This window comes from Urocampus carinirostris, chromosome 2 (genome assembly GCF_059441175.1).
Source record: "Urocampus carinirostris isolate Australia breed hairy pipefish chromosome 2, RoL_Ucar_1.0, whole genome shotgun sequence".
NCBI classification, from domain to species: Eukaryota; Metazoa; Chordata; class Actinopteri; order Syngnathiformes; family Syngnathidae; genus Urocampus; species Urocampus carinirostris.
In genome coordinates this window covers 53,259,219-53,283,805 of record NC_142350.1, presented here as the reverse complement: position 1 = coordinate 53,283,805, position 24,587 = coordinate 53,259,219, and positions in this window count along the sequence as shown.

Genomic DNA, 24,587 nt, shown 5'->3' with positions numbered 1-24,587 from the left:
ACACCCCAGCTTGTAGCATATACTTTCTAAATTAGGTAAAAACAATCCAATGTACTAAAAAAAAAAAATAAAAAATAAAAAAAAAAATATATATATATATATATATATATATATATATATATGGGCAGCACAGCAGCGCAGTGGTTGGCGCATGTGCGGCACAGTTCTAAGGTATTGGGAACCTCCTGTGTGGGTTCAAATCCAGCTACAGGACTTACTGTGCGGAGTTTTTATGTTCTCCCCGTGCTTGCGTGGGTTACCTCCGGGCACTCCGGTTTCCTCCCACATTCCAAAGACATGCATTTCAGGTGGATTGGCCGGTCCAAATTGTCCCTAGGTGTGAATGAGCGAGCGAGTTGTCCGTCCCTCTGTGCCCTGCGATTGGCTGGCAACCAGTTAAGGGTGTCCCCTGGCCACTGCCCGATGATTGCTGGGATGGGCTCCCGCGACCCTACTGAGGATAAGCGGTGCAGCTAATGAGATGATATGGGATGAGATATATATGTATATATGTTTGTTTTTTTTAATCGTGCTATGTTTTCAGCCAATAGGATTTTAAATCTATCTTCTGCATTGCAAGCATAAAGCAAAACGGAAACTGCAAGCACAATGAGTCAATTGTGTTTCTTAATCGAATAAAAAAAGAAAAAAAGAAAAAGCAATTCATTCAATTGGCGATCCTCAACACGAGGCAGATGAACACATTCTGAGAGGTGCTAATTAATGGACGCGAGGGATTTCATAACGACACCGTCGTTCATTAGCCGTCCGCACGGAATCATTTATATCTGTCTCGTTTTCCGAAAACTACATCACCGGTTAAGTCTTTTCTCGCATCTGGGGGATCGTAAAAACCCCAAATAAAGCCCGGCCCGCCGGGACGCCGCCGAGGTGCACCGCGTTCATCCATTTACTCGCCGCCAATTAGTGCAGAGGCGGCGGCATCATCATCAATCCGGGCGATAATTGTCCTACGAGGCCTGTGTTACATGAACGCACCATCTGTGCGCTTCGTGGGAGCTGCGGTTACAGTTGAAAGCTAAAGTCAACGTGATGATATTGATAATGTCCTTAAAACATGGCCACTCGTTATTGACCGAAAGGAAAACGCAATTTGTATAATCGTCTTCTTTAAAGCAGACAGTCGGAGAGCTGTTTTCAATCTATAGGAATCTTCTTTTAAGAGGGATAAACACATCAATTGCTTCTTTGAAAAATCAAACGTTGACATTTCGCATTTATCTCCAACTGTACTCAAAAGTCAGTGGGAAAGAAGGTCAGTTCTGCCTATCATAAAAATGAAAGTTTATTCTGAGGTTTGAAGAAGAAAAGGTAAGTATATTTTTGGGCTTACCCACCCTGCAAAAACGGGATAAAAAGACAGTAAAAAGACTTTTGAAATATGTTCAGAAGATGCCAAGTTTCTGTATGGAAGATGTCCTTTTCTGGTTGAAAAGTTAACCATTTTTAAAGGGACACTATGTCATATTTGACCACCAGATGTTGCTGTGTTGCAGGGGGTTCCAACCTTTTCAAGCCGAGAGTGACTTTTTGTTAGTAATTAGCGCAAAGGGCACCCACTTTGGTATGCATTTCTAAAATAAGTTTAACATAGCATAAACATTTATATTGTTACTATGTTATTAGGAGGTTATTACTAGGTTAATTATTGGAAGTAGGGTTAAAGAAACTCAGTCAACCACATTTTACCATAAGATTACAATGACCCCCGCACTGGTGAGCTATTTTCAGAACAGGCTGACTTTGGGGTTCACCCTGTGCCTGCGGGACCATGTTGAAGACCTTTGATGTGTCGTATGTATCACCCCACATACCCCCATATACATGCACATATATATATATATATATATATATATATATATATATATATATATATATATATATATATATATATATATATATATATATATATATATATATATATATATTATTTCCCGATGTATGGCAGAGGTTTTGGAAATAAACAAGACAGCGTTTTCCCAAACCTGGAGAGTGCTCTGACGTCTTCGTCCTCTTCGGTGGTACTGCCGGCCGTGTCCTGGCCTGCGTCCAACGCGGTGATGTATATATATATATATATATATATATATATATACAGTGGAACCTCGGTTTTCGAACGGCTCTCAGTTCGAACAAATCGGAGTCCGACCAACAATTTAGAGAAATTCTTGCTTCGCTGTTCGGTCAAAAAATCGGAGTTCGAACGCCGGTAATGCGTGAGTGCGTACGCTAGGGTGCGATGCTGAGCGGCGTACGGGTGTAGATCGCTCTTCGCGTGACCAACTGTTGTCGCGTGCGGTCGTGCTTCGTTTTGCTTTCGCTTTTAACATAGGTGTACGGAGTGTTTTAGCCCCTTATTATGCCTCCGAAGAAAGTCAGTGCAAGCAGCAAAGTTGCTACAGGTGAAAAAAGAAAAGTAGTGCGTACAACTATTGCATTTAAGAAATAAATAATAGCAAAATATGAAGGAGGTGTGCGTGTGTCTGATCTTGCCTGCGCTTTCTGCTGACCACCACAAAGGTAAGAAATACCATTCATAATTATTTTCTTTATCCTTTATTTTTTATTTTTACACGTTCATGTTAGCGTAATCATTCGTACGGAAGATTACAATAACGCGAACGTATGATTAGCCTGGGTTAGCTTCATGTTTACGTTAAACATTCTTGGTAAACACTCAGGGTGTTGGAACGGAGCCCAAATTTCAGGGTGTTGGAACGCAGCCCCCTTTCCAATGAACCGCTCACCACTTGTTGTGAAGACCCGGGTGCTAAATGACTTGTAAACGACCTGATTTTTTTATTTATACACGTTCATGTTCGCGTAATCTTTCGTACTGCATATTATAATAAGGCGAACGTACGATTAGCCTGGGATAGCTTTATGTTTACATTAAACATTCAAGGTAAACGTTCAGGGTGTTGGAACGGATTAAAACGATTTACATTATTTTTAATGGGAAAAATGTTTTCGGTGATCGAACAAATCGGTTTTCGAACAGGGTTCTGGAACGGATTATGGTCGAGAACTGAGGTTCCACTGTATATATATATATATATATATATATATATATATATATATATATATATATATATATATATATATATATATATATATATATATATATATATATATATATATATATATATATATATATATATATATATATATATATATATATATATTATATTCATAATTTCAATTTATTTATTGTTGTTTATGTTGACTTGTGTTGCACACAAATAATCAACCCGTACGTACTGCCCTATTTCCCTTAGAGACCCTGATGCTAACTGCCGTTAGCAGTTAAACAAGTAAACAAAAACAGCAAACTTGGGAAAGCTCTGTAATTTACTACACTCTCCGGCAGATAACAGTAGGTTATATGGGCGTAATGCATTATTAAGTACTTTAAAAAGATACGACCTATGAGTTTCGACTCAAAGAACTCGAGGAGACGGCTGATAAAAAGGAACATTAAAAAGAAAACCTTCCTCCTACTCGGACTCCGGTGTCAAGCATGAGAGCAATAAGGAGCAACGTCTAAAGGATAATGCTCGCATTAGGACTTGATTCATTCACTGTCCCTATTCATAGCTTTGAGTCATAAAAGTAGCTATCGCCGGCCCGCTTTAGGTCCTTTATGGTGGATAGCCTTTCTGCAGCACAGTAAAAATAGAAAAAAAAATCCCTTGATTATCATTATCCTTTGCATTCAATCACAAAGAATGGTCGCCTTACACAAATGGTGCTTTTAACCTCGGTACTTGCATGAATCATTTCTGGAAAAAAAATCCCCGACGGCAACAGTAGAACGGAAAGGAGCGACTGGGGGGGCTCTTCGGATCAATTTCCCGACGGTGAACGTGAGAGAGAGACAGCGAAGGCGCGTTCAAAGACAATTATGGGCGCGAACTTAAGGCTAGCAGAGGCTAATCCTTTTACCGGCCTCCCTCTGGGTCCTGACGCAAGGATATTGACTCCCGCTACTCTCGCCCGGCCCCAAAATTACCTATTGATTTGGCCTTTTGACAGTTGTTTGCTGGAAACTTAATCACAGCGACCCGCATTGTCACACGGAATCCTGTGTTGTTCCGTTCGCATCGGTCGTTTTTGTGTAAAGCTGTCTTAAATTGTTCATTTTTTAAATCATTTTGAAGAAAATAAAAACAAATAGACAGTGTCAGGAAAAAGGTTTTTTTTTCATATTTAGCACTCACAAAATAATATTTCCCTGTACTACCTTATGAGCAATATCTCGTCTCATCTCATTAGCTGCACCGCTTATCCTCAGTTGGGTTGCGGGGCTTATGAGCAATATATAAAGAGAAAAATAGTAATCTACTGATATTGTTGCCATTACGGATACGCGACAATCACTGGAAAAAAAACAAGGATACTGAACAATGACATGCTTCTTTGCGAAGATAAAATTGGGCAATTTTCTGTGGCACATCATACAAGTTCTTACAGCAAACAATTTCTGCCAGATCTTGACATTAAATCCCCCCTGGACTGATAAGCGCAGGAGGGTGCCTTCCAACCACTCCCCCTGTTAGGCGCCCTCTAGGGAGAAAACTAATTGCCAGATCCTGACACCACCCATGATAATCAGTACAATATTAAGGCTGTTATTTATCGGAATATAACTCAATAGACTTTTCTAAAAATTAGAGTAAGAAAAGGACTGAATGTTGTCAGGAAACGGGCCGGGAAGCAGGAAGTCGGAACTCATATGCGTAGACGATCTGTCACTTTAATTGAGAAATAAAAGTTGTCCAACACACAAACGGACCAGAAACAAAACAAAGCAGGTCCAGAGGCAGGCAAAATTACAATCTAGGCATTACTCAGATCAAACAGGGATGAACAGGTCTTCAACAAGGTAAAGCAATGATCTCGCAACGGGCATTCCCAAAAGGAGCGTTTAAGTACTCCAAAAGCAATCAGTCCAATGCGTCTCAGCCGGTCTCAAGGGGCGGGGCCAGCTGGGCGCCATGACAACCGTGCAGGACATGACAGATGAACTAAATAACATTAAGTGCTTCTTAATAAAACTTCGTAACTTGAAGGATTTTATACATTTTACTATAAAGGATTTTTCACGATTAAATACATGTTACATTTATCGAGTGCAATGAAGATTTTCAGCGGGTAGGCTGAAGTTCAATGACAGGTCACGCTGATCCGAATGCGGAATGTTTTGGCTGGGGAATTTTGATAACAGAGCTCTGACGGGGGACGGCAGGCGATGTTTGGAGAACAAGGCCCTGATGACGTAGAAACGCTCTGCTGTTTTGAGTTTCTCCAGACATCGAGGCAAGGGGGTTGACCCCACCCGCAGGGTTTTCATTGGCACGCCCATGGGAGGAGCTGGCACACCAGCTTGCGGAAAAACGTGGGCAGAGGAAGAAAACCAGATCGAGAGAGGGAGCTTGATGGAGACTTGAGCTACACTAAATCGGCTAATTCGGCCATATGGAGTTCACTTAGCTAAATTATTTAAAAAATTAAATCTGCCCCCGTGTGGAAATGCCGCTCTCTTGTTCATTTTTCCATCTAGAAACAAGTGCGCATTGTTAGGAAAATGTAGGCTGTGTTTGGTTAATGGAGTCAGATAACTAATTCCAACAATTTGGTAAACAGTACAGTTTAATATTAAATTCCTAACATACTTGAGATATTTACTTTACTTTATATTTCTATGAGCACATAATTATTCTATAAAAAGTAAAAATAGTAATCTGCCGCCACCTACTGATGTGGATGAATCTTGCAATCTCTGTCATGCTTTTTTTGCAAATATAAAACTAGGCAATATCTTGCATCATACTAGACAAGTTCTCTCAAAAAACTGCTCTAAAGGGGGATTATGGGCCAGATCCTGACACTAAAATTCCCCTGGCACAGGTGGGCACTCTAGAACCACTCCCCCCTGTTAGGCGCCATCTAGTGAAGAAATGAAGTTTCAGGTACTGACATCAACCATGATAATCAGTACAATGATAAAACCGTTATCCTTTAAAATAATATCTCAATGGACATTTCTTAAACCTAGTGTAGGAAAATAACCCAAAGTAGAGAAAGTAATTTAAAATAAACCGCTTCTCCCTAAAACTTTGTAACTTGGCGCTCCATCTTGAAGTCTTCCAGCTCGACGCAACAAAATAACTTTGACTTTTCGACTTCTGCCGGCGCAACAGCAGCTGCCAGACGCAGAGGCTCCGATTCCCTCCCAAATATGAAAGAATCGAAATGAAGCGTGTGCGTAACTCGCGACGGGGCAGGTGCACACTGATGGAATATTCATGTTTTCAACTTTGTCAACTTTGTTGTCAGAACTTGAAAATTCTATAAGAAACTCATAAGGCCGTGTTTGGGTTTTTAATGAGCTGTCTGAAGCATCTGCTTCGCAATCTGACGCTACTTGATGTTGTTCATGGACTCAACCACAAATTCTGTTGTTCGTACGGGCAAAAAAATAAGCCTTTGATTACAGGGACACGACTGAACTCTTCCCGATCATTAGACGTGATTATTAAGTGCAATCAGAACCCTCTTGCTAATCAATGGCATTAGCATCCTAACGGAACACGGATGAACACCTGCATAGGGGTGCAGACCAACCGCTGCAGAAATCATTTTTATTGAGCGTCCAATCGGATAGATCATTTCCATTAAAAAGTATGAGACCTTGACTGCAGCTCCGCACAGGAAGAAGGTTACTAAGATTTGTCATAAAGATTGCTTCAAGCCTTTTTTTTCCACCTGAAAATGCGCAGTCAATAACTGTCACTGAGAAAAAGACTACTTATTTTTCTCCATAAATGTTTTTTATGGAAGGGCAAATAGCCAGGAGTTCATATTTTGAAGCATTATTCTCTATGTTTTTGTTTCTTCATAAAGATTGGTAACAGAACTGTTTGGTGAGTTTTCCCAACAGATAAAATTGGCAGGTGTAAACCAGATTGTATTTCTTTTTTTTTATTGTGGTAGCTATAAATTGATTGTATCTGTTGAGTTTTTTGGGAGGCGGGATGCGGACCATGCCCATCTCCCCCCTCCCTTTGCGGGCCTTCTGAGTAGAAATATGATTTGATTGATTAAAAAAATTAAAAACTCACAATTTGGTTGGCAATAGTTAGCTTTCTGATAGACATGCCTGTCAGTACATTTTTCAAACTAAACATTTTATGATCAGGATCCATCATAACAGTCAAAGATTTTTGTTACAATGGAAAAACTTGTCAGTCGACTCCATAATGTAATGTCATCTTTTAGGAGACAAATGAGTTGTCATGTAGGGGCAGTTTTGTGATGTTTGCCATGGCGCCCAATTGGTCCCACCGTGTGGCGCCAGGTTCTGTCACGGTTGCCACGGCGCCCAATTGGCCCCGCCCACTGACACCAGCTTAAACGCGTTGACAGATTGCTGCCAGACTACTTAAAAGCGGTCTTGCGAGTTGCCTGTTGTCAGAGCGTCTGCGACACTCCTGCTAGACTCTGTGATTTGCCAAGTCCTGCGAATTTGCCTGTGTTTGACCCCGTTTTATTTCGGCCCGATCTGTTTTATTTTGAACACTCTTTAGTTCTAATTTCATTCCACTTCCGCGACCATCGATCCCCGGATCCAATAAACTGTGAGTAACGTTACGCGATTGGGTTCTTATTCATGTTCCCTGTCCTGGCACGTGACAAGTTTGTGGCTCTTGGGTCAATAGACAGAATGTGTGTGTTTGTGTGTTTGGGGCAAAGTTTCTGTCGAACTATTTCTAAATTGTCATTGACAATAAAGACAATTTCAATTTTAGCCATTCTAAAATGCGGAATGGTATTTGATAAAGGGTCTACTGTACAACTATTTATATCACAATTTCAACTATGATGTCATACCTCCTAAGTAGGAACCTAACAAATAGCTGTAACAATGCTACACTATTTTCTAAATAAACCGAAACAACTCCATAGAAATTGTTTTTGGGCGGACTAGTATGACAAATTCAATGTTTATTTGTGTATGTTTGAAGTTCTCAAATGCAATCAAGCAGGCGCAGATCTCTCCCCGGAGGAGCGGTTTATTTCCAAACACAGCGCGAGGTGTAATGAAAAGTCAGTTTAGCGATGATATCTGTCCATCTCCCACCGTGGAGATTACAGCCATGACAGGTGTTGTGGTGAAAGGGCTTATAGCACCTGGGAAGAGATGGCGGGGGGATAAAATAAAGAACCCGCCCGACAGCCAACTGCGAAAAGAACATTATTTTTTATCGCTTCTTGGGGCGAGGCTAAAACCGACAGAGATTAAGAGGGATTGTGTTCTACGATTGCTCACAATAACAATTTGGCTTTGCTGTCCGATGATGACTGTAAGTCCGAATGTAACCGCGGTGTTTTTCGGAGGTCAGCCGATTATCGAGCAGGCCGATGATGGGCACCGATATTTGTGAATTCATGTATTCAACAGGTTAATTCAATTTATCTAAAACTGGGTTGTTGAGCCTCTTTCCCTCTCTCCTGCCTTCTGTCTCGGTAGCCCTATCCCACGCCTTCTGATTGGATAAGTGACCGGGGTCAGAGCCACTGAAGCAGGGAAAATAACGTTAGCGCAGAGTAAACAGTGGCTAACTAGATGCAAGTCCCTAGATGCAAGTGAATCAAAACTGCTGATTATATTGACATTTTAAAAAGTCCATGGTAAAAAGCATGTGTGTGATTAAGAGACAGTCTAAAAAGTATAGTTAACTAGTTTAAGGGAAGCACTTTCAGGTGGAGACTGATATCTTAGCTATTATCATAACATTAGTTGGTCAGTCAAGCCTGTGTGTTTAGAATTATAAGAGAGCATTCAAAGCATGCTTAAATGGAAGTCTAAGTGATTAGTTGTTACCATAACAATAGTTTGTCAATATGGCTCTACAACAGGAGTTTCCACTCTTCAAATCGTGAGCTCCGTTGATTTTTTATTTACTTGTGTTGAAATTCTTACTTGATGTAAAACGTTTCAGGAAGCTGTTCAAGTTGTTATTTACCTTTAAATGAGTTGCAAAGCCTAAACTTATGTCCTGCACTGCCAGTTTTTGATTTAAGTGGGGCGGCAGTAGCTCAGGAGGTAGAGCGATCGTTTTAGGATTAAGGGATCCCAGTTCGAATCCCGGCTTGTCCGTGTTACATGTCGAAGTGTCCTTGGGTAAGACACTGAACCCCCAATACCCCCAATAAGCAGGTTAGCGCCTTACATGGCTGCACAGATCACGGCCGCTATTGGGAAATGTGAAGCACAATGTAAAGCGCTTTGGGAAGTCATTGACTTGAAAAGCGCTATATAAATGCAAATCATTTCATTTCATTTCAAGTGAAACATTAATTATGTTGGTTATGTAGAGATTCTAATTCGTTTACTGTAAAAGGTTTCAGAGAGCTTTTGGAATTTGAATTCATTACAAATACTCTTTGTTTCTTTTTGCTTTGTTAAAAAAATGATCACGCTAAATTTCAAGCTTTTATAGTAAATGAATATTGGCTCCAAATATCAGTTATAAGGCTCCTCTCAATACTAATAATAATATCGGTATCAGCCCTAAAAAAATATATATCGGTCGTTTTTTTTTTCAGTGTTTGCAGTAACCCATAACAAAGAAACCTGTTTCTGGAACATAATTACAGATCACTACTTCGTACTCTGGTTATCCCTGGTTTACTGTGTTGTGGATTTTGAAGTGAATTGTCTGAAATAAATATTTCGTTCATTATATTCTGTGCAGAAATCAGACAGCAAATGCTATCAAGGGGGCAAGTTAGAGATTTGTGTGTTGGTTGGGTGTGACATTGATAGGCCTGTGTATGATGTCAGTCAAAAAGCGGGGCGGGCGGGTGCACAAGTCAATGTGTCAATCAAAAACAGACAGAAAAGCATGGTGACATCTAGCTTTTAGTGGATCGTTACATTGAAAATAAATTCATCATTAAATCAGATTTTGAGAAAAGTTATAAGAGTGCAAAGAAATAGTGATCACCAATGGGTGCTCTGTGGATTGTTATCAGGTCTGGGAAGCAACTGAGGCAGCATTGGGAGAGAAGGCAGGTAGCGAGACTGCAGGTCCGGCTTACTGCTACAACTAGGGTACATAACAACCCCCACAAACCCCCGCTTTATTAGATTGATTATCCATGAAATGTATGAACTGAAGCTACAACTCATGGGAAACCACTACATTTGTGACTCCTGTTTTGTAATGATTGCAGAAACCTGGGTTAATCTGAGGTTACCCGATGCAATTGTGCTGCTAGCCAGCCGCTCTCTAAATGATTTTCTTGCACTGAAAGGAGAAGTCATGCGATTTCATTGTGTAATGACAATAATGAACATTCAGCTGCTATTCTGTGTTCTGTATTTTGTGGGGTCAGTAAGGACATCATCATGAGATAAGTTTGATCCATGAAGGCTTGTATGAGCGCCAGCGCTACTTGGCATATTTTCACTTTTCATATGGGGGCTTCTTGTACCCATCAACTGGAAGGTATTACAGTACTTTTCTTAGTAACGACTACTGTAACACGTTACTCCACTACTTTTCAAAAGCAGATCATGCATTACAATGTTTTCTAATCTTTACAGTTGTTCCTTTGCTCAGGAAGAGACAGAGCGCCGAGAATGATGTAGTTGCTCATATTGCGCCCTGCGAGGCAGCCAGTTAGCTGGAATCCTCATTACATGGCCCAGCCATCAAAGCTGTTGCCGTGTGATGGTTGCCTCAATACTCCTAGAGTTGGTCTTAGCGAGTATTTCAGAATGAGGCACACTCTCTTGCTTTTTCATCCCCAAGATACGTTGAACGAAGTGTTTGTGGAACTGCTCTCGGGCCCTGGTGTGGCAAATATAAGTTACTCAGGATTCACAGCTGTAGGGAAGGGTAGTAATGCAGACAACTTTGTATATTGCAACCTTTGTGCACAGATGCAGAGCATTGATCGGAAAGACCCGCCACAACGCCTCCCCGTTCAACCCTGTTCTGGACCTCCCAGTCAATACTGATGTCTTCAGACAGGATGTTTCCCAGGTAATGAATGATGACACAACAGTCAGTTGTTCACCAGCAACAGTGAAGATGAGTGGTGTAGATGGGGTGTTGGTACTTCATTGGCATTCTACCTTTGTTTTGTCGGGGCAGCAGTGGATCAGGAGGTAGAGCGCGCGTCTTGGGATCAAGAGATCGCATTTCCAATCCCGGCTCCTCCGAGTTACATGTCGAAGTGTCCTTGGGTAAGACGCTGAACCCCTAATGCCCCCAATAAGCAGGTTAGTGCCTTACATGGCTGCACGGCCACTATTGGGAAATGTGAAGCACATTGTAAAGCGCTTTGGGAAGTCTTCATTGACTTGAAAAGCGCTATATAAATGCAGATCATTTCATTTCATTTCATGTTTAAAGTCAGTCCCATCCTGCTGTATGCTCTCACCGTAGTATCAAGAGTGGACATGAAGTCTCGAGGTCTGTGAGATACAAGGGCACAGTTATCTGCCGCCAGTCTTGATGTAAAGAAAATTAAGGACCACCTCGGTCAGAGGTGGATACCTGTGCAGGGAAATTTTTTAGAGTGCCATGGAGGGTTCACTCTTCCCAGAGCAGTTTTTTTTTGCAAAGAGGTGTGAATGAGCGAGCGAATTGTCTGTCCCTGTGTGCCTTGCGACTGGCTGGCAACCGGTTTAGAGTGTCCCCTGCCCACTGCCCGAAGATGCCTGGGATGGGCTCCAGAAAGTAGAAGAGTAGAAAATGTGCTACTTCTGTGTGTCATGATCTTGGGGTAACACATTCACTTTTTAAATAAAGTAACTAGTAACTGTTACTATTTTTTTTAGGAAACAGCCCAACACTGTTTTATGCAGCATTGCCTGGATTAACCTTGCTAGCCCTTTGAGACGTGATGAGAGCTTAACCGGAAACTACATAAAAAAATTGACACTAGATGCAGATGCATCTGGATTAGGACTTTTCTCACACTGTGTTTTTGGTTCCCAGCTTTAAACAGAAACTGCTTATCAGTATTGTGCAGGTCCTCAACCTTCACTAGAACCACGTTCTTCTGGGGGGCGGCTTTCAAGGGTTGATGAGCACCAACCAGCAGTGTTGGGAAGATACTGAGGAAAAGTAATTGGTTACAGTTACTAGTTACCTTATCTAAAAAGAAAATGGTTTATGCCCCCAACCTTCATATTTCTTGGCTTGTGCAATCAAAATCTTGCAAACTAACACAGCTGAGACCCTCCATATCAATTTCGACCTCAAACAACACTAAAATGTCCTCCATTTTTGGGTAATTTCCAAGATGTTTTAATTTTTTTCCAAGCATACTTTTGCAAATAAAAATACCAAAGTTCAGCACTCTTTTACGTAAATAATGTGCTCACTGCTCATGTTTGCCCTCTTGATTTGGTTGTACAGTATAAGCCACACACCCTCCCCAAGTGCTGCTTACCATTCACTATTGGTGACACACAACCAAATATGCGCATATAAACTGACCCACTGATTTTAGCATTCTATTTCATAATTGTAAATACGACGTAGATGTGAGTACATACGATAGAGAGACCATCAGTATGTCAGCACGGAGAAATTACACATTTCCATACCCTTGTCAGGATCTGGCTCGCCCTCTTCACTTGGAGGGGCCCAACCGGGTGTGGGACTGAACATACCTTGTGCCCAACGACCCCGCCCCCACCCACACAAACCTGTCCCTAATAATCCCAAGACTTAATATTGACTGTTTCAACACCTCACTTTGTCGGGTCATTGCACTTCCATCCTGTCTTCAGTTACTATGTCAGGCTTTTGTTTCTGTTTTGCACACTTAAGCAATTCTTTCAATACCTGTTATGCTTTTGTTTGTTGTTTCTGGTTTGTGTTAAAAAACTACCATCCTTTGTTGAGCACACCTGCCTCTGTTCCGGCTTTCCTACATTTGGGTCCACTTCCTCAAACGTGACAATTTTGTGCTTGAGACGGCACCACCGTAACTGGATTCAGTTGTATTTTGCATATAGTTGCAAACCACTCAAGTATTGCAATCAATGTTGTGTTGCTGGCCAAGTTGAGAGTTGTATGTAGCGTTGAGGATCAGTCGAAGATCAGAAGACAACATAATTCATGAACAGCTTTTTAAAGGTTTTAGGGATTTGTTAGGAAGTTTTAGTTGCATAATTTTATCAGTAAATCTTTTACTGTACTTGTTAATGAGAAAAGTATTTAGAGCTGCAACAACAAACCGACTAAAATAGATGATCAAAAGTATGGGCAATAAATTCCATGGATTCATTGTGTCACGTGATTTATGAGCCACTCAGCAAATAAGCAAATAAGAGTGCATTGAATTGTATGATGACGTTGAAGGGACACGCTTGTACTACCACTTTGATTCAGCCGAGGGCGAATCGAGACCTCATTTTTGTGCAATTTTCGCTATTTGATCCAGTGACAAACTTGTGGTAGCACTTTGGTCCGGCAGGGGGTGCCTTAAGAACGTTATTTATGAAAATATGATTGTACATATTTGCAGGTGTATAGCATACATTTGTGTGTATTTCCGTTTATTGTTAAGCTATTGGAAAACACTTGTATTTTTTTGTTGTTCGATGTTATTGTTATTTTTTTGTAATCGTGTTCCTTTGCAACATGTTACTTCGAACACTGCAAACCAGACCGCCAAAGAAAAAAGAACATAGTAAGCCAACCAAGAGATAATGGGGAAGTCGGGAATAGAAACGAACTGCGTGATTTCTTTGATCGGGTGAATGACATCCGTATCGCTGCATCGTCGGCTTAGAAGGTGTTTCATGTGAAAAGGGGAAAGAGATGGGTTGGGGGGGGGATTTAGGTATTAAGGGGCCACCCGTCATGCAAACTCATTGTCATTCATGGCAGAGTTTGCAAGACAGAAGGCTGGCATCCGTGTCTTACCAGTCGCTCGTTCCACAGAATATTTGTGGCGTTAGCCAAAATTCGCTGTTGCTAAGTACGTTGCTGTTGTGTGTCGGTTGACACGTTTTGGGTTGAAATGTGAACTTGGTCAGAATTATGTGGGGGGAATGCAGCAAATGGGAACAGTACTAAAGACGTATTGTCGATGGAGTGCTTCTGATTCATTGGATATAGAACCGATGTAAAAGTTGCAATGGAATAGTTTATTTTTTTTCTATCCTATATTTTACAAAAAGCAAAATAATAAAACAAATGCCTTTACATTTGTGTTCTGTCTAAACTATTACAAGATTTAGTTGTTTTTACATTATAAAAACACTTTTAGAAACTTACGGCAGTGTCCGAAATAACGTCTGCCCGGGGGCATGAATATTTTACCTCGGGCGTATAACTTATACAACGTCCCTGTCCGGACGGCCGACAACTTTTTCAAGAAAGAAAACAAATCTTTAGTTTCTAATTAATTAATTTATTTTTTTCCAAATCAAATGTTTGCATTATTCTGATTTCGAAATCTTTGTTCGGTTGGGAAATTTCGGAATTTTGGTTGGTTTGGCAATTTGCATACTCGGCAGCCGATCAGAAGAACTTCTGGCTTCCGGACTTTTCCTGAGCGTTATAAGACACACAGAGAACACAAGAAAAATCGATAAGTGGTTAGGAATCAAGCCAAAACCTCAGTGCCAGAAGAAACATTCAAAAGAAGCTAACAAAATTTATGACGCTACAAAACATAAACATACATTAAAAACATCGTGTAGAGAGGAGTTCACACGTCTTGTAGCAGACAACGTAACGCAAACATTGCATGAATGAAGATGAGTATATACAGGTACATACTGATGGCAGATGGAAAACAGCGATGTCACATACATGCAATGAATGTTATAAGTAGATTTCTAATAAACTTAATTTTATAGTGTTTTTCGGTTATATATTTTGAGTATATTAATCCTTAATACGGGCAGCACAGCGGAGCGGTGGTTAGCGTGTGTGCCGCACAGTTCTGAGGTCATGGGTTCAAATCCAGCTACCAATATCCCTGTGCGGAGTTTGCATGTTCTCCCGTGCTTGCGTGGGTTTCCTCCAGGCACTCGAGCGAATTGTCTGTCCCTGTGTGTCCTGCGACTGGCTGGCAACCAGTTCAGGGTGGCCCTTGCCCACTGCCCGGAGATGGCTGGGATGGGCTCCAGCACCCCCGCGACCCTACTGAGGATAAGCGGTGCAGATAATGAATGGATGGATGGAATCCTTAATACTTTGCAACAATGGGTTTTTTTTGCGATTCGTCGTCTTATTGTGTTTCAAATTGTGAAAAATCGGGCAGGCAACCTTATGGCTGGCAACTTTTCAAAGTTGTCTGCCCTGGTCCCCAGTAACTTTTTGCCCTGAGTTTCAGACACTGTTTGCGGCATTGTCTTGTTCATCCTTCAACATGGATGGAGACAGATTGGAACATGCACTAGTCCTGTCAGCCTGTGTGTAACTACTGATGACAACTAGATCAAAGAATAGGACGTGACACAGAAGACCCAAAAGTATTATTACCCGGAAGTGGTATTATTTTACTTAAACACAGTCACGTATTTCTTCAACATACACAGTCCAAGGAGACAGGAGGAGAGGAAGACAGAAAAATAACTGAGCAAAAAACCTTAAGAAATGGACTAATGCCAACGTTTCCTCGACAAAAATCAGGCAAAAAAAAAACATTGACATTTGAGAAAGCTGTCCAGAGTTGCTTCCTCATCGGTGCCCTGACGACCAATGCAGTAGACCCCCAACTTTACGATGCTTTTATGTTACAGTGTAGAGTGTGTTGTTTTTCTGCCCCTTGTTACAGCATTTTCCCCACCATACGATGCCAACAACAGATTATTTTGCGTGTCCAAAACCTCCAAATTTCAAACTTTGCAGTGTTTGTGCGTTTGCTATTGGCTTACATCAAGGCATCGTGAAGATGATATTCGCTGACCATAATGCTTCCTTTCTCTCTCTTTGCTCAATTCAGAATGTTGTGTGCATCATGAATACTTAGCGAGTTAGTGCGGTGCAAAAAGTCTATTGTATGCTTTTTTAGCTTTAAACCCAAAAACTTGCAGTGATGCTAGAGAGAGGCAAAAACATGATAACCATAGAAACGAAGCTTGGGATTTTAAAGACATTTGTAGAAAGCATATAGCTTATCAACAATTGAAACAAATTATTAAGAATGAGGAGACAATTTAGGCAAAAGAGTTTTCTAGGGGCATGACAATCCTTGAAAGTGCAAGTTTTAAAATCAATATGAACTTATTTGGCTGTCTTGTTCTCTATGCAAGCTCAAAACACGTCACACTAAAGGTAGAATTGATTTTATGTTCTAAAGTATTTTAATCACAGACATTTATATTATATGTAAGTAAAATCCATCAACCACCAGGGTTGAAGGGGCACTATTTCCTGTGGTGTTCCTTGGGCAGGTATAGCCTCTTGGAAGCAATCCCTTACCAGCCCACCAAATATTTCTACTATTTTGTTACCAATTTTCAAAATACATATAAGTTTTTTACCTGGGGTATCTGGGGATTGGAAGACATTAGCTAATTATTACTGGAGTAGTAGTGGAACTGAGCAAGCGTATCGATAAGAGAGTACTTGGTTGGTCTGGACACATGGAGAGGATGGATGAGGAGCGAATGTTGAAGAGGATCTACAGAGCAGAAGTCAATGGAAGGAGACCAAGAGGAAAGCCGCGATTGACGCAGATGGATGGATTGTGATCTCGAGGCAATCAACTTTTGTTGTTTTTATTTTACATCAATTATGAGTGCACTGCAGGAAAGAGGTCTCAATTTAGTGGAAGCTAGATCTTTTGTTAGTGATAGGAGTGAGTGGAGAGGTGTTGTAAAAGGATAGTGGGATGTCTGGGCGCGTTCTAAGGGATGGGCAGGGCACCTGTATGATGCGGCAGGGGTAAACCAGTAAAAGCTGTTGGGCCCTGCTGTTGAACAGAAGAGTGTGTTGTGTCACCCTGACCCGAGTGACATGGCCGCTTTCTTGAGTCCCGTTTCATCTGGAGGGACGAAAGCATGACCAACTTATGTGCCGAGGTGCCTAACTTGTTTGGGTGTTTGGGCATTTGGGTCAGCCATGGTCCAAATTTTTGTTTTTGTTTTTTACTACTTTTTTCTTTTTTCTTTTCTTTGGTATTGTATGTGTTTGTCTCGCTGTCGGTCATATGACCAAAGTAGATAGATAGATAGATAGATAGATAGATAGATAGATAGATAGATAGATAGATAGATAGATAGATAGATAGATAGATAGATAGATAGATAGATAGATAGATAGATAGATAGATAGATAGATAGATAGATAGATAGATAGATAGATAGATAGATAGATGGATGGATGGATGGATGGATAGATAGATAGATAGATAGATAGATAGATAGATAGATAGATAGATAGATAGATAGATAGATAGATAGATAGATAGATAGATAGATAGATAGATAGATAGATAGATAGATAGATAGATAGATAGATAGATAGATAGATAGATAGATAGATAGATAGATAGATAGATAGATAGATAGATAGATAGATAGATAGATAGATAGATAGATAGATAGATAGATAGATAGATAGATAGATAGATAGATAGATAGATAGATAGATAGATAGATTCTATACCCCTGCCATAGGAGAGTTCCACCTTTCAATCCCCACCAAAGAATGCATTAATATCTTATGCCAGGGTCTACTGTATTATCAAAATCTGCATCTTTTTTTGCTAAATTTGTATTTTTACAATATTTGTTCTTCATATGAACTTCTAAAAAAGTGCCATTGTTTTCAAAATGACTCCTTTATATTATGGCTTCCTCTCAATTTTGGCCAGGACTCAAACTAACCACAATGGATTTGTTTTTTCGGAGCGCTTTTTGTGAATTTTTAGGTTTGAAAACAAGCTGTGATTAGTGTCATGGCTGTCAAGGCGGACACCTTTTTATGAGTGAGCCTCGTGCTTATAGGAACCTTGCAATTGCCCCCTCCCGTTCCCCAAAAAAGGCTCAACGGACGGATCACCGAGGCTTAATTTAACACCGCAAACAATGGCGAACACTGACAAATAACGCCAGCCGCCTCACGAGCTTATCGGCCTGAGCACGGATTACAAGGGAAATGAATCATTAACACTGTTGCCACTCCAATGCGGCTAAAGCATGACTGGCAGTTCCAGGTTTTGGGGAAGGGCAAGTGGGTGGGGGATGGAGCCGGGGGGTATTGATGCCAAGCTACCTGATAAGACAGTTTGGGAATAGTCAGGAAAATAATAATGAGTTTGTTAATTAGTTTAGGTGAAGTGGAAATAAGCCGCCGGAACTAGGGTGCGGGTGAGGTTGGGCCAATTCGGGTTTTCCACAAAAGAATTCTCTTTAAAACATTCCATTGTTCTCAAGTTTTGCTTTTTTTAATATTATTACAATCCCCAACCCAAAATAAAAAAATATCAAGAATTAATGTGAAAATAAATCTGTCAAGCCTGCAGAGAGAAGTCAAAACGGACGCAGGTGTGTTCAACAAAGGATGATATTTATCAACATGGCCGCTTCTGTCCCTGTTTTGGCTTGGATGGACAAGGACCTTCTGTCGTTCCCTGTTCCTGTTTCCCTGCATTTGGTTCCACTACCAGCAAAACATAATAATAAATGAAGCCTTAATCTTCCAGGCCTTCACTTAGAGGCACAGTGTGCATCATTTGGTGTTAAAATAAATATCTCATCTCATCTCATCTCATCTCATTAGCTGTACCGCTTATCCTCATTAGGGTCGCGGGGGGGCTGGAGCCCATCCCAGCCATCTCCGGGCAGTGGGCAGGGGACACCCTCAACTGGTTGCCAGCCAATCGCAGGGCACACGGGGACAGACAACTCACTCGCTCAGTCACACCTAGGGACAATTTGGACCAGCCAATCAATTTAAAAAAAGAAATTCAGATTTAATAATACGCAAATATTCATGAACTATGATATAAAAGTAATATTAAAAAAATAAGTTGACAAGTAGCTAATTGTCGGCCTTCTTGCTGCTATGAGTAACCCAAAAAATTAAAATGTGATGAAAGGCCACCCAAAAAAAATGATAAAAAATTCTGTCATTTGGACACTTCCTCCGTAATTTTTTTATTATTATTACAATCCCCAACCCAAAATAAAGCCGAAAAATATGAAAATAAATAAATCTGTCAAGCCTGCAGAGGTGGACCCAAATGCAAGGAAATCAAAACGGAGGCAGGTGTGTTCAACAAAGGATGATATTTATCAACCAACCAAAACTGTATTACGATACCAAATCTTCTTGGCTTTTTTACCTCACTGTGAATGTGTGAAACTGGAGTGTCACACTCAATTTCGTTGTCACAATATGTTGACCCATTTTGTAACAATGTCAATAAAGGTATATTCTATTCTATTCTAATTTGAATTCTTACTTGAGATTTTTAGCACTCGTTTTTGGTTGCAGAACAGAATACAGCGACTTATAGTGGCCAAATTATACACACTGGCCCTTGAACCATCATATTAGGGCAAGGGCCTCAAACATTGAATCTAACGGCTGCGATTGGCCACCGGGCCAAGAGTTTAAGACCCCTGAGTTAAGGGAATGTTGTTAAGATCTGTTGATCCTTGTAAACCTTTGCTTTTAAGTAGTGTCTGCTATTAGCCACTAAAGTTAGACATTTGAGTGAAGCCTAAACCCGGGGTCGGCAACCCGCGGCTAAGGACCCACATGCGGCTCTTTAACCCTGCAGAATGGTTCCCTGACACTTTTTAAACCATATTTGAATTTGACACCAGCTAAATTTTTCAATGCTGTAAAAATGTGTAAAATAAATATTACGTTTCAAACCCTGGTGTTACCATGTAACTATGAGACGAAAGGGAACGCATCTCCTTCACTTGAAGAAGATTTCCGCAGGTTCGAGAGCGTTCTCAATCCGGGCTCCGGTGCTGTAGATGTCAGGATCCAGAATGGAATCTCGGACCCGATTGCGTTCGTTTTAAAGGAATCTTTATTGGATTGAGCAGACAGAGCTTGATTGTCGGTCACTAGCAGCGTTGGACGGAATGGCAGTTCCGTGACAGGTAGGCAGAATCGATACGGCTTAGCGGGCAGGTCGATGGCCAGGGCAGGAGAGCAGGTCGTAAGCGTGGGGCAGAAACACCGAAGGCAGGCAGGAATCAAACAGGAAAGGTCTTTGGTACTAGAATCTGGCAAAACACACAGGGAGACACAAGTACGGTCTGACCATCTTCCTCTGTTTTTAAGCCGCAGCCACCACATTTCGGGAGGAAGACCGATTTCGTACATACACAAGCCGCACCTGTTTATTAGCCGCATGCGCCCATATTGAAGAAACGCAATACAAACTCGAAATAAACCCATACCCGATACAGTCCAAAAAACACAGCCGGCATATTGAACGGTAAATGATACCGGTACCTAAGATTTAATGCAGACCTGCAGAGTCCGGGTGCCCGTTGAAAGTAATCCAAGGAAAAAAGTGTATATTTCCAAAGGTAAGGGTGGAAAAAATACTTATCCACTATTGTCGACCGCGTCCACAAACATGTCTCGCCTTTACTCCACTTCCCGTCAGCCCGCGTTTGCCCCGCCCCTTTTTTCTCATTTGCTCGTGCAGAATAAGTTTCTAAAATAAATACATTACAAAAATATACAATTGCAAATACATATTATACATCGTTACACATATTTACAAAGAAAGACGGTACACCGAGAGAGTTTTCAAAGCTTTAATAATAATATTATAACTTTCATCCCAAACCGTGCCTGTGAAGGGTAGCAAAACGCTACTAGCAACACGCTCGCTACACAGTAATCAGCTCTGTTAAAAAAATATACCGTACTTGTAATAAGCACGGTAAACCGTCCTCGTCTTCCTCCCTATAATTCACGTTCATTAAATTCGTCTTCCTTCAGTATGTGAAAGAGACTTTGTCAAATAGATGTCTTCCCACGCTCCCTCATTCAAAAACACGCCAGCATCACGCTTGCAAAGTAAAGTTTACATGCGGTAGCTCTGTTTCCTTCTCTATCGGACTGCTCGATTGCGTTTAGCTTGAAAGTTGCGTCGTGCTCCTTTCTTTTTGCAATTAGCATGATGAGGATAAGTTTACGCTAATTTAATTTGTGCACAAGCTGAGAAGTTGCAGTCTAAATTTTATCTTTTGTACTCTAGCAACGCTGGCGGCCGTTAGAAAAATTATATAAATTGGCCGCATCACTGAATAAGCCGCAGGGTTGAATGTTTGGCAAAAAAGTAGCAGCTTATAGTCCGGAATTTACGGTATATATTTTGAAGGACTATCTATCTATCAACCATGGTCATATCCCTCGAGAGGGGTGACTGACAGCAAAACAAACACATACAAAACAAAGAAAATAAAGGTTTCCCGAAGTTAGCTGGGATGGGCTCCAGCACCACCGCGGCCCTATTGATGATAAGTGTGCAGATAATGGATAAATGGATAGAGTAGATTTATACATTGCATGTTACATTTAGTGATAACCCAATCCTGATTATTACACTCCACTCCTCTTGAACACTTTTACCACATCTTCTTTACTTCAGTATGTCTGCCCCACAAACGGAAACTCCTCACAATTTACTTTCGGATTTGAGGAATGAACACAACAACGCGACGACGTTGCACTTTGCGACCCTTGCTGCCCCCTCCTAGTATGACACCGGGTCGATTTTAATGGCTTTATGGAAAATACTGCGGAAGGCGTGCAGACCAAGAGAGGCGATGGCGGGTCACGGAAGGATTTGTTAAGTTATTACGGCGTCTGGAGCAAGGCCCTTATCGGCACCTGCCACGTCTTCGGCGGACCCTGTGGGATTGCGTTGACCCTGCTGGAAGTAATGGATATTAGAAAATCTTCCCTGTGTGAAGGTGGAAAGGAAGGGAAGGAGTGGGCGATGGCTGAGGGAGCGCGGCGAAGGCAGCCAGGCGCGAGAAATGGATAGAAGCTCAAGGACACGAAGCTGCATTCAGGCAGCTCTCCAAACTCTGCCAAAATCTTGGAGGAGAGGCAGAGAGCTCTGGTATGTCATTGTAGACCAGGAGATTGTGAAGAAGTGCACTTCCAAGTTTTTGTTCTTTTTTTAAAATTCAAATTCAGCTAACAAATAAATGGTAAATTGTCTGCTTTTTTATAGCGCTTTACAATTCAATGAAGACTTCCCAAAGCGCTTTAAAATGTGCTTCACACATACCATTCACACACACACTCACACACGAATAGGGAGTCAGCCATGCAAGGTGCCTACCTGCTTATTGGGGGCATTACGGATTCAGTGTCTTGCCCAAGGACACTTTGACATATAACACGGAGGGTCCGGGAATCGAACCTGCGACGTCTTGATCCCAAGACTAGCTCTGCCTCCTCTCCTATACCACCCAACAAAAGATTTCATGGAAATTTTGTTACAGCTAAGTTTTACTGCACTACCTTTCAATGCACTATTGTTCAGATGTACTATTTTTCATTTCTCTATCATTAGATTTTAGGCAAAACTCGTTTTAACTCGAGGGTCATATGATAGAGCAACATTCTCTCGGGGGCCAGACTAGTAGATAAATGAGAAAGAAAAAAGAGAGAAAGAAATAAGACAAAGAGAGGGAGAGAAAAAAAGAGAGTGTGGCACAAGGAAAGAGAGAAAGGGAGAAAGACTGAGAGAGAGAGAAAAAGAGAGAGAGAGAGAACTTGAAAAACAAAGGAGATGAAAAGAGCATTAGCGAGTGGGAAAGAAAGAGAGAGAAAAAAATCGTAAAATAATTTGAAAGAGAGAAAGAGAGAAGGGGGAAAAGAGGACAGAAAGAAGATAAAAGAAAAAATGTAACGGGGGCGGCAGTAGCTCAGGAGGTAGAGCGCTCGTCTTGGGAACAAAGGATCCCAGTTCGAATCCCGGCTTGTCCGTGTTACATGTCGAAGTGTCCTTGGGTAAGACACTGAACCCCTAATACTCCCAGTAAGCAGGTTAGCGTCTTACATGGCTGCAATACAAGGCCGCTATTGGGAAATGTGAAGCACACTGTAAAGCGCTTTGGGAAGTCATTGACTTGAAAAGCGCTATAGAAATGCAGATCATTTCATTTCAATGTAAGAGAGAAAAGAGAGAGTAAATTAAAGTAAAAAGAAACACAGAGAGAAAAAGACCAAGAGGAACAAAGAAAAAAAAGAAAGAGAAAGGGAAAGAGAGAGAGAGAAAGAGAGAGAGAGAACTACAGCGTCTTTGTGAGAGGCACTTGGCTTTGGTAACATCAAGTGGACATATCTCAACCTGCAGCTCATTTTTCTCTTGCGCTTCTCAGAGCGTTGTCTCGCGGGCCGCCTGTTTGACACCCCTGTTTTAGGCCATTCTCTCAAGCACCCCATTGTAAATATTTTCGCCTATTTAACGGCCAATTAACATGCATGTTTTTGGAATGTGGGAGGAAACCGGAGTGCCCGGAGGAAACCCACGCAAGCGCGGGGAGAACATGCAAACTCACAGAGAAAGAAAGATTTTTGTTGTATTTGAATTTGTTTTTCTTTGTCAAATACATTTACTTGTCATCTGGCATATAATAAAGTGATCGTTTTTAACCTTCCTCAGACCCAAAGTCATCATTTTGAGATTGAGAAAAGAGGACTCAAGTATTTTTGACGGTTGTCTTTTTAAATTGTTTGTTTGGAAAACAATGTTTTTTTTCTAGTTTTCTAATCATATTTTTCGCTATTTAAAAAAAAAATGATAATTAAAAATATCCACTTCAAGCATGAGTTTTTTTATTATTATTTGTTTGAATACAACTTTTAGCACTTGTTTTTTTAAATGATATAAAGAATATTATCCTCTTTGATTTCATAAAACTAGTATTTTTCTTTTAGAGCAAAATAATGTGATTCCATTTTTTTAAAAACTCTGATTTAAGGTAAATGGTACTTTTTCGTACTCTTAAGTACTTTTTCATGGTTTTCAGTCATTTCTCAACTCATATTTTTTGCAGTATATTTTATTACTCTTTTGTCATTTTCAGGACTTTTCTGTTGTTTTCTTACTTTTCAGAATGATCAGTCCCTTTTTGTAATTGTTGTACAGTTCAGTTCCTTTTTTACTAATTTCCTGTACTTTTTTGTTTTTCTATACTTTTCTGCAGTTTTTGTTCTTTTTGTATACTTTTTAGTATTGTTCAGTCCTCTTTCGTACTTTGTGTACTCTTCAGAGAACTCTATTGTACTTTTTAGTGTTTTTCAGTACCTTTGAGTACTTCCCCGACTTTTCCTATTCTTTAGTTGTTTTGAGGACTTTTTAGTATTTGTAAGCACTTCTTCATACGGCTTTGTACATCACAGTATATTTCAGGAGTTCTCAGTATTTTCAACATTTCAGTTTTTTTTTTTTGCCTTTTTCGAGTTAATTAAAATATTACAAAGGACTGTTATTTTGAGGACTTATATTTTGAAAGAATACAGTAAATGAAGAGTACCAGTGAGCAGTGTTCCCTCTTAAATGCGCGCGTGCACAAT